Source organism: Macaca fascicularis, chromosome X (genome assembly GCF_037993035.2).
Source record: "Macaca fascicularis isolate 582-1 chromosome X, T2T-MFA8v1.1".
Taxonomy (NCBI): domain Eukaryota; kingdom Metazoa; phylum Chordata; class Mammalia; order Primates; family Cercopithecidae; genus Macaca; species Macaca fascicularis.
The window spans coordinates 101,091,016-101,102,557 of NC_088395.1; positions in this window are offsets into that span (position 1 = coordinate 101,091,016).

Below are 11,542 nucleotides of genomic sequence, written 5' to 3' on the forward strand. Positions count from 1 at the left end.
TCTCTGAAATTCCCTGGAGGCATTTTCCCTATTGTTGTGGGCTATTAACATTTGGCTTATTTTTACTTATGCAAATTTATGCAGCCTTAAATTCTTCCCCAGATTTTTTTTTTCTACCACATGATCAAGCTGCAAAGCTTCCAAACTGTTCTGCTCTGCTTTCTTTTAAAATATAAGTTTCAGTTTCAGAAAATCTATATGTGACCTCATCTGAGTGTACACTGTTAGGAGTATCCAGGCCACATCTTGAATGCTTTGCTGCTTAGAATTTTTTTCTGCAAGATTTTCTAAATCATCTCTCTCATGTTCAAAGTTTCACAGATTATTAGAGCAGGGGCACAATGCCACCAGTCTCTTTGCTAAAGGATAGCAAGAGTGACCTTTACTCTAGTTCTCAATAAGTTCCTCTTTTTCATCTGATATCATCTCAGCCTGGACTTCACTGTTCATATCACTATCAGCATTTTTATCACAATGATTTAGCCAGTCCCTAGGAAGTTCCAAACTCTCCCTTATATTTCTCTCTTCTCCTGAGCCCTCCAAACCTTTCCAACCACTGCCCATTACCCAGTTCGAAAGTCACTTCCACATTTTCAGATATCTTTATTGCAATGTCACACTTCTCAGTTACTAATTTTCTATATCAGTCCATTATCACATTGCTATAAATCGCTACCTGAGACTGGGTAATTTGTTTTTGTTTTTGTTTTTGTTTTTGTTTTTTTAGTGGTTTAATTGGCTTATTATTGTGCAGGCTGCACAGGAAGCATGACTGTGGAGGCCTCAGGAAACTTATAATGGAAGTGAAGGGGAAGAAAGCACATCTTCACATAGCCTGCAATAGAGAGAATGAAGGGGGAGGTGTTAAACGCCTTTACACAAAGAGATATCATGAGAACTCACAAACTATTATGAGAACAGTAAGGAAGAAATCCACGCCCATGATCTAATAACCTCCCACCAGGTCCCTCCTTCAACATTGGGGATTACAATTCAACATGAGATTTGGGTAGGAAAACAGAACCAAACCATATAAAAGACATACATATTGCCAAAAGGTATATTTTTTAAAAGTCAACATCATTAATCATCAGGAAAATAAAAATCAAAACTCCAATGAAATATTATCTTATCCAAGTTAGAATGACTATTTTTTAAAATATAAAAAATAAGAGGTGCTGGTGAGTATACAAAGAAAATTATACAATGCTGGTGGAAATGCAAATGAGTATGGTCATGTTGGGAAACAATATGGACAACTTTCAATAAACTAAAAATAGAACTACCATACAATCTAAGAATTTCACTAATGATTATTTATCCAAAAGATCAGTGTGTGTGTGTGTGTGTGTGTGTGTGTGTGTGTGTGTGTATATATATATATATATATATATATATATATGGAAGTGATTTTAATATATACACACAATAATAAATATATATAATAAATATATATAAATATAAAAATATATAATAAATATGTATTATAATCATACATATTTTATATATACATATTATATATTTATGAATACCTGCACAGAGGGTGAAGCATGGTGGTGAAATAGAAAGCTCCACCAATTCTCCAGCCACAAGGACACCAAGTTAACAACTATCGACACAGAAATAACATTTTAATAAAAAATAAAAATTAAGAGAGCCTCATAATACATGGTTTTAACTTCATAACACTGAAAGAGGTACTGAAGACATTAAAAAACAGTCCTGAACTGCTGATGACACCCCTCTTCCACCCCTGGCAGCAACATGGTACAGAAAGCAACTCTGGTGCTGGGGGAGGGAGAACACAGCAATTGTGAGACAATGAACTCAGTGCTGTTGGGTTAGAGCAGAAAAAAAAAAAAAAGAACCAAACTCAGTTGATGTCTGCCCATGGAGGGATCACTTAAACCAGCCTTAGCCAGAGGAAAACTGTCAATCCAAGTGGTGTGAAATTGATTTCCTGCAAACCTTAACACCACGACCACAACACTGCCTGTCTCCAAGTAACCCTGAAAGGCATTTTAGGTCATAAGGACTACAAGTCTTAAGTGATTCCTAGTGCTGAAATAAAACCAGAGAAAGTGGACTGTTGGGGGAGAGGAGAATGTGACCTACTGAGACTCCAGCTGTGGCATCAAGGGAGTGCTGGCATCACCCTTTCCCTAACTCCAAGCCACACAGCTCCAGGCTCCAAAAGAGACTCCTTCCTTCCATTTTAGGAGAGGAGCGGGAAAGGGGAAAAGGGCTTTGTCTTGCATCTAGGATACCAGCCCAACCACAGCAAGACAGGTCACTTGTCAGAGTCATGAGGCCTCCATCCCTCATAGTTCCTTCGGGTCACAGCTTCCAGAAGTCATTTTTAAACACAGCTTAAGTCAGAAGGGTACCTGTTTCCTTGAAAGATAGGACTAGTCCTGGCAGAATTAATCGCCATCTAACTGAAGAATCATTGTGCCGTGAATAACCAGCAATGATACCCAGGTACTAAATCAAGGGCCTTGGGTAAACTTCTGAGACTTGCTGGCTTCAGGTGAGATTCAGCATATAATCAGCTGTTGTGGCTATGGGTCAATATACATTTTGCTTGAGAAAAGCAGAGGAAAAAGTAAATGGTACTTTTTCTTGCACTTTAGATACCAGTACAGCCACAGTAGGTGGAGCAACAAGTGGGCTCCCAGGATCCCCGATTCCAAGAGAGGACTTTTGGATGGCATTTCTGGACATGCCCTGGGCCACAGGGAAGCCCATTTCCCTGAAGGGAGAGTCAGAGGCAAGGCAGCATGTACCACAAACTGACTTAAGAGTCCTCGAGCCTTAGGGGAACATCAGTATTAGTATGGCAGTACTCCTTGTGATCTGGGGTGGTGGTGACTACAGGGTGAGGCTGATCTACCTTTGGAAAGAGGAAGTAAGAGTGGGAAAAAATGTATCTTGTGGTTTGAGTGCCAGCTCAGCCACAGTACACTAGAACACAGGTAGACATTTAAGGATTTTGCCTCTAGTCTCTGACTCCCAGGTGGCAACTCTGAATCTATCTGAGACCTAGGGAACTTAACTTCTCTGAAGGGAAGGACTGATGCCTGACTGGCTTTACCACTCATTGGTGGTGACCACAGGGGTGCTTGTGTCACTCCACCACCATCTTTGGGTGGCTCAGAACAGAGAAAGTGACTGTGTACGTTTGAGAGAAAGTAAGGGAAGAGAAAAAGAGTCTCTGCCTGGTAATCCAGACAATTTTTGCAGAACTTGTCCAAGACCATCAGTACCTCTATGAGTCTGCAAGGACTACAGTGTTACTGGGATAAGGGTGACCCCTAATGCAGATACAGCTTAGATCACAATACCCAAGTAATTTTAAATATCTGGAAATCCTTCTCAAGAAGAACAGCTATGAATAGACCCAGACAATGGAAGATTACAATAAATGCTGAACCCTTCAATGTCCAGACACCTAAGAATACCTATTAGCATCAAAACCATCCAGGAAAACATCATCTCACCCTATAAACTAAATAAGGCACAAGGGACTTATTTGAGAGAAACAGAGATATGTGATCTTTCAGACAGAATTCAAAATAGCTGTGTTGATGATACTAAAAAAATTTAAAAAAACAGAAGAAACTGAATTCTCTCATATAAATTTAACAAAGAGATTAAAATAATTAATAAGAATTTAGCAGAAATTCTGGAGCTAAAAAAAATGCAATTGGCATACTAAAGAATGCATCAAAGTCTTTTAATAGCAGAATTAATCAAGCAGAAGAAAGAATGAGTGAATTTGAAGACAGGATAATTGAAAACACAATAATTTGCAATAATCTTTAGAAGAAACTCCCATGAAACAAATTTACTAATGTAACAAATCTTCATTTGTACCCCTGAACTAAAATAAACATTTTTAAAAAAGAAAACATGCAGTCAGAAAAGACAAAAGACGAAAGAATAAAACACAATTAAGCATGCCTACAAGATCTAGAAAACAGCCTGGAAAGAGCAAATCCAGGAATTACTCTTAAAGAGGAGGTAGAGATAGAGGTATACATAGAAAGTTTATTCACTGGGATAATAATAGAGAACATTTGAAACCTAGAGAAAGATGTTGATATCCAAGTATTAAAAGGCTTTAGAACAACAAGCAAGTTTAATTGCAATAACACTATCTCAAGGCATTTAATAATAAAACTTCAAAACTTCACAGACAAAGAATTCTAAAAGAAGCAAGAGAAAAGAAACAAATAACATACAATGGAGGTGCATCTGGTCACAGACTATTCAGTGGAAAACTTACAGGCCAGGAGAGAGTAGCATGAAATAATTAAAGTGCTGAAGGAAAGACCTTTTTCCCTAAAATAGTATATCCATCAAAAATATATCTCCAGCATGAAGAAGAAATGAAGACTTCCCCCAAAATAACTAAAACTGTGGGACTTTATTAACACCAGACCTATCATACAATAAATGTTAAAGGGAGTACTTCAATGAGAAAGAAAAGACATTAATGAGCATAAATCATCACCTGAAGGTACATAAGTGACTGGTAATAGTAAGTACACAGAAGAACACAGAATATTATAACACTGTACTGGTGGTGTGTAAACTACTCTTATCCTAGGTAGAAACACGAAATAATGAACCAATGAAAAATAATAACTACAACTGCTTTTTAAGACATAGCCAATACAATAAGACAGAAATGGAAATGACAAAAAGTTTAAAAGCAGGGAACTAAAATATACTTAAAGTGTAGAATTTTTATTAGTTTTCTTCTAGTTTCTTTGTTTATGCAAATAGTGTTAAGTTGTTACCATGTTAAAACAATGGGTTATAACATATTATTTGCAAGCCTAATGGTAACATCAAACCAAAAAATATACAATGGAGACACAAAAAATATAAAGCAATAAACTAAATTATATCGCCAGAGAAAATCACTTTCATTAGAGGAAGAAAATAAGGAAGAAAAGAAACAAAATAACTAGAAAACAACAACAACAACAAAAAAGTGGTAACTTTTTACTTATTAATAATAACATTAAATGTAAATGGACTAAACTGTCCAATCAAAAGACATAAACTGGCTAAATAAATAAAGGCACAAATCCCATTTATCTGTTGCCTACAAGAAACACATTTCAAATATAAAGACACACATAGCCTGAAAATCAAGGTATGGAAAAATATATTCTATTACAATGGATACCAAAAAAAGGCCAAAATTGCTATACTTAGACAAAATAGATTTCAAGACAAAATTGTTAGAAAGATACAAAAAAGTCACTATATAATAATAAAGGAGTCAATTCAACAAGAGAATGTAACAATTTAAAATATATATGCACCTAATACTGGAGTACCCAGATACATAAAAGAAATATTGTTTGAGTAAATGGAGAGATAGGCCCCACTACAATATTAGATGGAGACTCAAGACCCCACTTTCAGAATTGGACAGATCTTCCAGACAGAAAATAAACAAAGAAACATCAGATTTACTTTACACCAAATGGATGTGTATGATAAATATTTACACAACATTTTATCCAAGAGCTGTGCAATACATATTCTTTACTTCAGCACATGGATCATTCTATCGTTGGGAATGATCTATGAGAATGTTAAGTTGCAAAACAAATCTTAAAATATTCAAAAATATTAAAATAATATCAAGCATCTTCTCTGACCTTAATGGGATAATACTACAAATTAATAACAAGAGGAATTTTAGAATCTATGCAAATACATGTAAATTAAACAAGATGCTCCTGAATAACCAGTGGGTCAATGAAAAAATTAAGAAGAAAATTAAAAAAAAATTTTGGAACAAATGATAGTGCAAACATGTGATATTGGGAGAGTTGGTGCAAAGAAGTTCAGAATTAAGGGTTGGGAACCCCTACCTAGATTTTGGAGGATGTATGCAAATGCCCAGGGGTCCAGGCAGACGTTTGCTGCAAGGACAGGGCCCTCATGGAGAACCTCTGCTAGGGCAGTATGGAAGGAAAACGTGGGGTTGGAGCCCCTACACAGAGTTCCCACTGGGGCACAGCCTAGTGGAGCTGTGAGAAGAGGGCCATCGTCCTCCATATCCCAGAATGGTAGATCAAGGAGCAGCTGACACCATGTGCATGGAAAAGCTGCAGACACTCAATGCCAGCCCATGAAAACAACTGGGAGCAGGGTTGTATCCTGCTAAGCCATAGGGCTGGAGCTGCCCAAGGGCATGAAGCTCACCTTTTGCATCAGCATGTCCTAGATGTAAGACATGGAATCAAATAACATTTTGGAACTTTAAAGTTTAATGGTTGCCCTGTTGGATTTTGGACTTGCATGGGGTCTGTATCTCTTTCGTTTTCACCAATTTCTCCCATTTGGAATGGGCGTATGTACCCAATACTTGTACTCCCGTTGTATCTAGGAGTTAACTAACTTGCTTTTGATTTTACGGGCCCATAGGCTGAAGAAACTTCCCTTGTCTCACATTAGACTTTGGACTTGGACTTTTGAGTTAATGCTGGAATGAATTAAGACTTTGGGAAACTGTTGGAGGGGCATAATTGTGTTTTGAAATGTGTGAGGACATGAGATTTGGGAGGGGCCAATGGTGGAATAATATGATTTGATTGTGTCTCCATGCAAATCTCATCTTGAATTGTAGTTCTCATAATCCTCAAGTGTCATAGGAAGAACCTGGTGGGAGGGAATTAAATCATGGGGATGTGTCTTTCCTGTGCTGTTCTCATGATTGTGAATAAGTCTCATGAGATCTGATGGTTTTATAAAGGAGAGTTCCCCTGCCCCAAGCCTCTAACCTGCTGCCATGTAAGATGTGTCTTGCTTTCTTTTCACCTTCTGCCGTAATTGTGAGGCCTCTCCAGCCATGTGGAATTGTGAGTCCATTAAACCTTTTTTTTTTTCTTTTTAATAAATTACCTAGTCTTGAGTGTGTCTTTATTAGCAGTGTGAGAACAGACTAATACAAAATGCTTCATCATTTTATTATTGAGAATACTTTTTGTTACATGATTTTGTTAAATGCTCTTTTAATATTATGTTTTCTACTTCTGTTTTTGACAGACTGTTATTATGAATAAATGTTAAATCAAATATATTTTCTTCTATTGAAAATGCTTATTAATTTTTAGTAGGATAAATGGAATTCATACTTTTTAACTGATATATAATTGACATACAATTAGCTCACCATTTTGAAGCATGCAATTCTGGGCTTTTAGCATATTTTCCCTCATACACAAGATTCTCAGTACTCTCCCACACTCTGAGAACAAATAATTGCTCTTCTTCTCTAATAGTTCGGCTATCTTGGGCATTTGATATAAACGAAATTATAAAATATGTGACCTTTTGAACTGGCTTCTTTTATGTGATTTTTTTCTTATAGCCATCCTAGTGGTTTTAAAGTGATTTTTCATTGTGACTTTGAGTTACATTTTCCTAAAGGTGAATGATGAACATCTTGTTATGTGCCTACTGACAATTTGTATATTACTTTTGGAAAAACGTTTTATGGTCTAACCTCAAGAATATTCTGTGTGTACTTGAGAATAATTTGTGTTCTATTGTTGAGTGGAGTGTTCCAAAGAAGTCATATTTTCCTTCTTCTCAGAGTTTGTCATCGTTGTTCTCTGTTTGGTGATTTTGCTGAATTATTGTTGTTATGTCTTCATTCTTTCTCATGTGTGGCCACACAATATATCCTGTATGCTTAGTGATAGGAAAATATTTGGATGGAAATTTTCTTAACCACCTGAAAACAATATCTCCTAATCTTTATGGAGATGGTCTGAATGTGTTTGAACATACATAAACACTCATTCAGGCATGCTAACAACATTTACTTAAACTTCTTACTGCTTGTGCAAAGCATCAAAGTCAGCAACAGGTGAAAGTTTAGCACCTTCTCAGGTTTTTTTCTGAGCATGTAAATAGTTTTTGGCAAGCACACAGTTCTATGCATTCTCATGGCCTCCAGATTCCAAGGAATATGTTGGCATTTTTCAAAGTCTCTGTGAACATTTAATTCCCCAGCTTTTCCTTTTTAACATAAAAAAAAAAAAAAAAAAAAGGACTGCTTGCTTAAATTGTTCACCCTTACCTCAGGTAGCCACAAGTTACTGTAGTTTTTATGATAAATGCTTTTTAGCCTGCCTCAGTTCCAAACAAATATAAAATATAGACAGCCTAGCAAGTGTGGTGTTTCAGAGAATAACCCAAAAGATTACATAATAATATTTATTTTGATATAAGACTTTCAAAAAGGTCCATCTGATTCTGTTCTCTCTAGTGATTTCTAAGATGCTGATTGTCACTGCAAATGAAAGCTACTAAATTTTATGGTTACCATAGAGTTGGAGAGTGGAACATGAGACTAGAACAAGTTAAAAATGCCACAAAGCTCAGTGTTCTTACAGATATGCAGCTATTTTTCTCAAATTGTTTTTTCTGGATTACTGTAATCCTTTGATTAACTTCCAGTGTCCTAAAATGGTGATGTCTGAAATTTTTTTTCCAGGTTTCTCATTGCCTTTATGGAGAAGAGAGTTTTTCGAAGGGTTCACTCTGCCGTTTATTGCTGACATCATTGTTCTGCCATATATTTTTTTAAGTATGGATTGCTGGAAATAAAGAGCTATAAGTATATGTCTATGAGTTTTCACAAACACATAGTCAAACTCTTTTCTTAATTTTTTTGAGACAGAGTCTTGCTCTGTCACCTAGGCTGGAGTACAGTGGCGCAATCTCGGCTCACTGAAAGCTCCGCCTCCGAGGTTCACCCCGTTCTCCTGCCTTAGCCTCCCGAGTAGCTGGGACTACAGGCACCCACCACCATGCCTCGCTAATTTTTTTGTATTTTTAGTAGAGACAGGGGTTTCACTGTGTTAGCCAGGATGGTCTCGATCTCCTGACCTCGTGATCCGCCTGCCTTGGCTTCCCAAAGTGCTGAAATTACAGGACCACACGTGGCCCTTCACACATAGTCAAACTCTTAACAAAATCATAATATAGAAAATGTCTATATTTTCTATATTATGTCGTCAAACACTCATTTATGTGTCGATGAATTTTTTTCAGTTAAAAAAAGGCCGTTGAACATTTGAAATATAACTGGGTATCTGTTTACTTTTTTTTGGATATATCGGTTTTGGCTTCATTTATTTTGAAGTTATGTTATCATGTACAAATGTATTTAGAATTACTGTGTCTTGGTAAAGAATGTACTGCTTTACCTTTATGAAATTTTCCTCTTTATCCATGGCTACATTACTTATTCTAAAGTCTGTTTGGTCTAATATTAATATAGTCACTCCACCTTTCTTTTGATTAGTGTTTGCATGGTAAACCATTTTCATTCCTTTTCTTTTAATCAGTTGGTGAATTGATATTTAATGTATTTAGTGGAGTGTTTAAACCATGTATATTTGTTGTAGTTATGGATATGTTTTGGTTTAATGTGCCATCTTGCTATGGGTTTTCTGTTTGTTATATTGGACTTTTATTTTATTTCTTTCTTTCCTGGGTTCGGTAGGATTGAGTATTTTTCTGAATCCAGTTCCTAGACATTATTAGCATGGTAGAAATATTATTTTATTATTTTTAAAATTGCTTTAAATGATCATCTTCTACTTTCTCATAATTTTACTCCACTATTTTAAAGTCCAAAACTTTTGAATTACTTTATTTTAAAATGTATTTTCTTGTGTATATTTAAGGTATACAGCATGATAATGTGATATACATAGTAAAATAATTATTATACTTAAGTAAATTAACATATTCCTTACCTTCCATATTGACACTTTTGTCTGTGTGTGGTAAGAGCACCTAAAATTTACTCAGCAAATTTTTAGTATACCGTACAACGTTATTAACTATAGTTCTCATTCTATACATTAGATATCTAGACATTTACTATACATAACTACAAGTATGTGTCATTTGACCTATTTTTTTCCATTTTCTGTCCATCCCTGATTCTACTAATCACTATTAAACTCTATTTCTATATATTTAAATTTTATTTAGATTGAAATATAATTGAAATCCTGTAGTATTTTTCTTTCTATGCCTGGCTTATTTTAAATAACATAATATCCTCCATGTTCACCAATTTGTCACAAATGGCATTATCTCTTTTTTTAAAGTTAGTAGCATAGTATTGTGTATGTATATTACAATTTATTTAAATATTTACCTTTCCATGAGCACTTCCCTTGATCCCAGTATCTTGGCTATTGAGCTTAATGTTGCAATGAACATGGAAGTTCACATGTCTCTACAAAGCCCATATTTTATATTCTTTGATTATATATCCAGTAGAGAGGTTGTTGGATCTTATGGTAGTTCTCTTTAATTTCTTTTTGAGGAAAATGAACATAAAAATCACCAACATGCTGTTTTTTATAATGGCTGTACCATTTTACATTTTGTCCAACAGTGTCCAGGAATTTTCTTTTTCCCATATCCTCACCAATACTTATCTCTTGTCTTTTTGATAATAGACATTCTAATAAGTGTGAAGCAACATCTCATTGTGATTTTGATTTGCATTTCCTTGAAAATTAGTCATTTTGAACATCTTTTCATATACTTGTTGACCATTTTTATATCTCTTTGGAAAAAATTTCTATTCAATTCCATTGTTCATTTGTAATGGCACTATTTATATTCTTTCTATTGAGTTGTGTCATTGATCTATATATTTTAAATATTAGCTCTTCATCAGATATATAATGTATTAGTTTTTTCTCATGCTGCTAATAAAGGCATATACCCAAGACTGGGTAATTTATTAAGGATAGAGGAGCTTAATGAACTCACAGTTCCACGTGGCTGAGGAGGCCTCACAATCATGGTGGAAGGTGAAAGGCATGTCTTACATGGCAGCAGGTGAGAGAGAATGAGAACCAAGTGAAAAGGAAAAAAATTCTTCTGCAGGATACCCTGAATCATTTCTCTCACGTTCAAAGTTCAACAGATCTCTAGGGCAGGGAAAAAATGCTGTGAGTCTCTTTGCTATAGCATAGCAAGGATCACCTTTATTCCAGTTCCCAACAAGTTTCTCATCTCCATCTGAGACCATCCCAGGCTGGACTTCATTGTCCATCACTATCAGCATTTTGATAAAAACCGTTGAACAAGTCTCTACAAAGTTTTACACTTTGCCACATTTTCCTGTCTTTTTTCTGAACAGTACACACTGCTCCAACCTCTGCCTGTTACCCAGTTCCAAAGTTGCTCACCCCACTCTACTGGTGCCAATTTACTATATTATTCTGTTCTCATGCTGCTATTGAAGACATACCAAATATTGGTTAATTTATTTAAAAAGAGAGTTAATAGACTCACAGTTCCACATGGCTGGGGAGGCCTCACAATCACAGCGAAAGGTGAAAGGGAAGCAAGATACATCTTCCCTGGCAGCAGGCAAGAAGACTTGTGCAGGGGAATTCTCCTTTATAAAACAATCAGATCTTGTGAGACTTATTCATGGTCATAAGAACAGCATTAGAAAAAACAGGTCTCA